Source organism: Triticum urartu, chromosome 5, assembly GCF_003073215.2.
Source record: "Triticum urartu cultivar G1812 chromosome 5, Tu2.1, whole genome shotgun sequence".
Classification (NCBI taxonomy): Eukaryota; Viridiplantae; Streptophyta; class Magnoliopsida; order Poales; family Poaceae; genus Triticum; species Triticum urartu.
Window position 1 is genome coordinate 81,999,647 of NC_053026.1, and position 7,917 is coordinate 82,007,563.

Sequence of the window (7,917 nt, forward strand, 5' to 3'; positions counted from 1 at the left end):
AAAATCCCTCAAAAAAGGTGATAGCTAAAAAGAAAGGTCACGCCCTAGGCCCGGGCCCAACATCGACCCGAGTCTGTGGGTGGGGATTGCGGGCGCCCGAGTATGTCTAGACGGCAGGCTGGGAAGTACAATGGTGGCATGTGGAGAGGAGGATGCATAGGCAAAAATAAAGTGAAGCAGGGACAGAGTGAAAGAAAATGGATCAAACGAGGATTTGAGTGGGCCGGGAGTGTTGGAGTTCTACAAGACGGTGTTCTGAACTCCTGTAAAGGCCCTCCCTCCCCCAGTTTTTGTCAGGCCTGTGGGAATTCGAACAACCAGACTGATTCATGGATCAATGAGTATTGTGTTGATTGTAAATTGTGTTTAGATAGCTTCTCAAAATAGGCTTTTCGCCCTGCTATATTAATATAGAGTAAAATGCATCACAAGTCCTAAAACTATCATAGGTGTGTCAGTTTAGTCCTATAACTTTCAAACTGCACTTTTGGGTCCTAAAACTATCGGAAGTATGTCAGTTTAGTCCTATAACTTCGAAACTGCACTTTTGGGTCCTAAAACTATTGGAGGTGTGTCATTTTTAGTCCCATAACTTCAAAATTGCAGTTTTGGGTCTCAAAACTATGTATGTTTGTTCATCTGAGGTCCTAATCTTGCATGGCCACCATCCATGGTGCATTTTTTCAAATGAGCCCTTTGTATGTGTTTATATCCCCCAAAGTGGTACATACGCTTCCACGTTGCAGTGTGTCCTGCAACCTGCATGCCCACCATCTGCATGGCCATGAGCTGCACGGTAGCCTCCCTGAGAGGTTTGGCGTGACCGTCGGGGAGACCCCGAGCTAGTCGGCATGAAGGACGACATCCCTCTCCCTCGGCGAGGCCGCTGGGGAGATCCCGAGCCAATTGGGATGGAGTACGCCATCCCACCTCTCTCTCTCTCTCTCTGTTTGATGATATCTTCGTTGCCCCGACACCCTTGCCATAGAGTTGGCCGTGCAGGCTGTTGTTTGGGCACGAGCATGGTCATAGGTGGTGAGCTGTCGGGCGACACAGAGGAGTGCGCGAAAACTGCAAAGCTGGCGTAGAGGTCGTCGAGAGTGACACAACCCTAGCAGTAGCCATAGGTGGGTAGCAATTGGACGTTGTGCGACATGTCGTTCTGCTGCTGTTGGGGGAGGCTGAGATGACCGGTCTACTCTCCTCGCTGGAGCTCAAACCATCATTCCACTGATGGCCTATGTCCCGTCGCCTCTGAGCATTCTGTGCATGGGAGAAGACGAGTGCGTGAGAATGAGGCGAGACAACGCTCTAGTTTTTTTTGCATATTTACCTGGTGGGCCCATTGGGTCAGGTCAACGTGGCTACAATCCAAGCATTTCCAAGTGACTCGTTGGTGGGTCAATGCTAACCATGCAAGCTTAGGACCTAAGAGGAAGAAACTTACATAGTTTTGGGACCCACAACTACTGTTTCAAAGTTATAGGACTAAACTGACACACCTTTGATAGTTTTAGGACCCAAAAGTGTAGTTTTGAAGTTATAGGACTAAACTGACACACCTCTGATAGTTTTAGGACCCAAAAGTGCAGTTTCAAAGTTATAGGACTAAACTGACACACCTCCGATAGTTTTAGGACTTATGATGCATTTTACTCTATAATATAGCAGTCACATGATACAACATGAGAACCATTGCTGGGGAAAACAACACATCCATGCCCAAAAGAAAAGAAAGAGAAAACAATGTCGACACCGACGGATCAACAAAAACGAAAATGACTCGTAGTCGCTGCGTCCTCTCCTAAGTATTCCCACCACGATCCTAGCACTCTGATTCGCCACGTACCAAGCAGCACCTCCAAGAAGGACAGTGACGACGACGACACTGCTGCCCGGATAGGTCCTAGGGTTTCCCCCGGTACCCTCCGAGGAGTGGGAAGAGGTACACCGACGTCCTTCGGGAAGGAGTGATGACAGTCTCAAGTGTCATCGTGTCTGTGTCAAAATGACAAGGATTTCTCCCGACCCCCAAAACCCACCTCCCGGATAATCAGAGGTGCTCCACCAGTCATGGTATCCACCGACATACGCCACCACGGTCTTGTAGTCACCATCGTCGTTTCACCATGACCAACGTAGCAAGGTCGGCCAGCCCGAGACGTAGTAGTCATAGACAAGATCCGACTGGATCACGACCACGCGGAGGGAACAACCTCCACCATCATAGACAGTAGCCGTCTAGACGCGACCACAAGAGCACACCGATCCATTGGAACTGGAGGGCGATAGCAGCGCCGCCACCTGGAGGACGTCTGTAAGTGCATCTAGTGCCACCCCTAGTTGGTTTTGGAGTATTGAAGACAAACCTGGTTGAGGAACTAATGTGTTTGTGAGAATTGCAGGATAACACAGGTAGTAGTCCCTCATTGATTCAGTTTAACTACCAGAGATGACCCCTAAAAATGTGTGAAGACATTGAAGACGATGGTGGTCTGTGAAGAGTTTCACATTGAAGACTATGACATGAGAAGACACCGTATGAAGACTATGGATTGCGAAGACATAGTTGTTTCGTAGTTTCCTTTTCTTCTTTGTTGAGTCATAGGAACCACCGAACTGTTAAGTGGAGTCTAAGTGAACAAAGTCAGAGTGACTGAAGTGATGCTCAACCAAATCGTATGTCTTCGAGCAAAGACAATGAGAGCGAATCTTATCCAGAGCTGGATAAGTCATCTTTACTTGTAGCCCAAGTCAAGCTGCCGCGTGTGTTTGTAATCTGACCGTTGGACACGTGTCAGTTCCTTAGTGACCCAAGGTCACTTCGGACAAATCAGGTCGGGTTGCCTCATGGCTATAAATAGCCCACCCCTACACCATAAATTGGTGGTTGCTCAGAGTTAGTGCACGGCTTTTGTCGTTTGAGAGCAACCCACCTCGAAGCCTTTGAGAGAGAAATCCTTGCGAGGACAAAGCCCTAAACACCCAGAGCCAAAGAGTGTTAGGCATCACTGAAGTCTTTCTGTCTGCGTGATCTAAAGACTTATTACACTTGAGGACTATGAATCCTCCAGCCGGTTAGGCGTCGCGTTCTGAGCATCCAAGAGTCATTGTGGATCGCTAGTGAACGAAGTCTGTGAAGGTTTGGAAGTCTACCTTGAAGACTTACCAGAGTGATTGGACGAGGACTGTGTGCCCTTAGCTCAAGGGGAATAAGGTGAAGACGTGATCTTCTGAGTTAAATCTCAGCCTCCCTAACCAGACATATAGTTTTCATGGCAACTGGAACTGGTCCAACAAATACCTGTCCTCACCGAGCTACCGGTTCTATCTTTTACCTCTTTTTACTTACTGTTTGTCTTCGTGAAGTCATTGCTTGCTTGCATGATATGATTGACTTCACTGAGTGGAGGTTGTTGTTGTTTGGCTTCATACTATCTTCCATCTTGATTCTACTACTTAGCTGCTGATAGTCTTCATGCTTTCACTTCATTGCTTACTTGACTATGGCTTGTCTAGTGTAGTCTACCTTCCGCTGCATATTTATAGGATCATCGCTACTGTTTGTCTTCAAAGCCCCTATGTTTTGAAGACTTCCATAAAAATCGTCTATTCACCCCCCCTTTAGTCGATAACTAGCACTTTTAATTGGTATCAGAGCAAGGTGCTTCCTTGTTCTGTGTGATTCGGTTTAACCACCTGGAGTTTTAGCTATGTCGACTGCAGGGATAATCAAAGTCTCCGCTGTGTGCCGTGTCTTCGATGGCACTGATTACCCCTACTGGAAGAATAAGATGTGCATGCATCTTGAAGCCATTGATGTCGACCTCTAGTATGTCGTCAAGAAAGACGTTCCCAAGGCCGGTGAAGGCGTCACCCCAGCTGATGTCAAGAAGTTTATTCAACTGGATTCTACTGCCAAGAACATCATTTGTGGTCATCTGACCAAAGGACAATATGGCCGTGTGAGTGCTCTGGAAACTGCGAAGCTAGTCTGGGACTAGCTCTCCAAGGTCAATGAAGGCGTATCAACCCAGAGAGACTCAAGGATCAATGTTCTTCGCAATCTCTTCAACCGCTTCAAGAGAAATGACAATGAGAATGTTTAGCTAACGTTTGATCGCCTCACTGACATCACAAATGAGCTTCATGCACTCGACGCCACTGAGATCACCAAGCATGAAATTGTCAAGACACTCTTGAGATCACTCGACAGCTCATTTGACACCCTAGCCCTGATGATTGAAGAACACCCTGACTTCAAGACCCTCGATCCATCTGACATACTTGAAAGGCTCAACACACATGAGTTCCAGCTATTTGAGAAAAGAGATATCTATGGTCCCAACTATGGTCGAGCTCGCACTTTGAAGGCAAAGGTCGTTTCCTCATCTGAAGAAGAATCTGACTGCAGTTCTGAGGATCCTGAAGACATCGGAAAGGAACTTGCCATGCTCATGAAGAAGTTCCAAAGGTTCACCAGGAAGAAAGGCTCCAGACAGTCTTCAAGATCCAGCTCAAGAAATGATGAAGCTTCCTCCCGTGACTACAAGAAGAGAACGTGCCACAAGTGCAACAAACCTGGTCACTACATCTCTGAATGTCCTCAATGGGACAATGAGAACAACAAGAAGAAGAAGACGAAGAAGAAGAAGAGCAAGGAATATGAGTATGATGACAAGAAGTAGAAGAAATCCTCAAAGTCTTCTTCCAAGTCTTCGTCGAAGTCTTCATCACACAAGAAGAGCTCATCTAGCAAGGGTCGTGCGTTTGTTGGCAAGGAAATGGATTCAGAGGTGGAGTCTGCATCTGAGGAGGTGGAGATGGAGTCTAAAGAGGAATCTGATTCAGGCGTGGCAAGCCTGGCTTTAGCTTCAGCATACATCGCCAAGTCCATCTTTGATACTGAAGACGATGGCCTCTTCACCAACGCTGATGCTAACGAGGATGACTCTGCTCCCACCTACTGCTTCATGGCACGTGGTTCCAAGGTAAACTCACGCGATGCTCACTATAAAACATCTAGTGAAGATGACTCTGAATGTAAATCTAAACCTAGCTACAAAACACTTGCTAAAATTGCAACACAGCAACATACTGCTATGGAACATATTCAAAAACTGTTAGACAAAAGCGATGACCTGTTGGACGCAGAAATGAATCGAACTCAGTCCTTAATTGAAGACATTAAAAATCTTCATGTTAAGTACGAGGAACTTGAAAGTCATCATGAAACGCTCTCAACAACTCATGAAAAGATTTCCTATGATTATCTTCAAAGGAAGCAAGAACTTGAGAAATTGAGAGCGGCTCATGAAGATGTTCAAAAGGAGAACGAGTCACTTGGCACTCAACAGATCAATCCCGCTCAGGAAGGATTTGAACCACCATGTCTAAAATGCCTTAGCATGATAACGCTACTTTTGTTGCTGGATTTTCTAATGCTACTATTGTTGCAGTATCTTCAACTGCTGATGTGGTAACTAACCCCTTTGATGAGGATACGACTACTATTGCTGATGAGAATGCCAGGTTGAAGACATTCTTTGAGACAGGAATGTACAAAAGTCTTAAAGGGCATCAGACACTACGTGATGTCCTCAAGAAACAGATTCTGAACCGAAACCCTAGGAAAGAGGGTGTTGGGTTCGAAAGGAAAATGAACGTTGATGGTTCTTACTGGAAGCCTGAGCAGTACCCCAAAACCACATGGGTTGCTGCAAGGGGACATTTAGTGGATCCACCTACCTTATCTGGCTTCACTTGTGCTAACTTGATTATCATTGATGAATCCTTTGATGCAAACTATAAACTGTTCAAGAATCAGAATGGTGAAGTGTTTGCCAGGTATATTGGTACTAACCGCAGGAATGGACCACCTTTGAAGAAGATCTGGGTGCCCAAGAGTTGTCTTGAAAATCTTTAGGTGAATGTCATCATGACACCACCTGGGATGAAGACAAACCCCAGACCAAAGGCTTCACATGGTCCAAAGGCTTCATACAGACAGAGGGCTCACCAGAGTCACCCTAACACAAATGTTTTGTAGGGAAACCATACTAAGGCCTATGAATATGAGCGTGTTTCATCAAACCGCCATGTTCATAAGACCAAGAACTATTCTCCTTATTATTATGAGTATTATTCACCTCCTGCAAGACTATTTGCTAGGGCTCCAAAGCCAAAGTTCTCAGATGCTGCACTTAGACTCATTGCTTCGAAGCCACCCCTGAAGATGTGGGTGGTGAAGAAAACTTAACTCTCTTTTGCAAGGAAAGGTCTCCGGCCGGAAATCAAAGGCATCAGATGCTATTGCCGGAGACCTAAAACATCTTGTGGGGCACACGATAAAATTCCCAAATGGTCTTATTATGTATTTCGTTCCTGAATCGCTTGCCATTCATCCTATCAGTCCTAACTTGGATCCGAGCTTTCATAATCCACTTGCTCGTCAAATGTTTATGCTTCACAATACTCTTCGTGAAGCCTACCCCCCTAACTGCACTATAGGGTATGACACCAGCTGCTTCAAAATGGATTATTGATAGTGGAAGCACTAACCACATGACTGGCGATCGAAGTCTTCTCATGGACTCAACCTTACGTCCATCTGACAAGAGTCATATCACATTTGCTGACACTGGTAAAAGCAATGTATTGGGTCTAGGTAGAGTTGCAATCTCAAAGGATCAGCACATGGATAAAGTGATGCTTGTTGAATCCCTTGGTTTCAACTTAATGTTTGTCTCAATGCTTTGTGACTTGAACATGATTGTGATATTTGGAAAATTCGTTGCCTTGTTCTAATGGAATTTGACAAGTCTCTAGCCTTTGAAGGGTACCGAAAAGGTGATCTGTACATGGTAGATTTCTCAGCAGGACCACAGTTGACAGTATGTCTTCTAGCAAAAGCTTCATAGTGTTGGCTTTGGCATCGGAGGCCAGGGCATGCTGGCATGAGAAACTTGTACACTCTCGCGAAGAAGAAGCATGTCGTAGGCATCGAGGGCGTCAAGTTCAAAAAGGATCATCTATGTGGTGCATGTGAAGCCGGGAAGATGACTAGGGCCAAGCATCCTTCGAAGACAATCATGACGACATCACGTCCCTTCGAGCTGCTTCACATGGACCTATTCGGCCCTACTCATTACTCCACCCTTACTACCACCGCTTGTCTCTATGGCTTCGTTATTGTTGACGATTACTCTAGATATACCTGGGTGCATATAATTCTCTACAAGACTGAAGTGCAGGATGTCTTCAGAAGATTCGCAAATCATGCCATGACGAATTATGGCATCAAGATCAAGCACATAAGAAGTGACAATGGCATAGAGTTCAAGAACACCGGCCTCGACACTTATCTTGATACATTGGGCATCACTCATGAATTCTCAGCTCCATACACACCTTAGCAGAATGGCATCGTGGAGCGCAAGAATAGAACACTCATTGAGATGGCTCGGACGATGCTTGATGAGTACAAGACTCCAAGGAAGTTCTGGCCTGAAGCCATTGATATCGTGTGCCATGTCATCAACCGTGTTTATCTTCACAAGCTTATAAAGAAGACATCATATGAACTACTAACTGGTAAGAAGCCAAATGTAAGCTACTTCAGAGTATTTGGTGCCAGGTGCTGGATCAAGGATCCACATCACACGTCAAAATTCGCACCGAAAGCCCATGAAGGTTTTATGCTTGGTTACGGAAAGGATTCGCACTCCTACAGAGTCTTCAACCTCTTTCACTATAAAGTGGTTGAAACTGTGGATGTGCGGTTCGATGAAACTAATGGCTCGCAAAGAGAGCACCTGCCAAATGTGCTAGATGAAGTCCCTCCTAGTGAATCAATCAAGCTTATGGGTACTGGAGAAATCATACCTTCAAAGGCACATGCTGAAGAGGAAATTATCA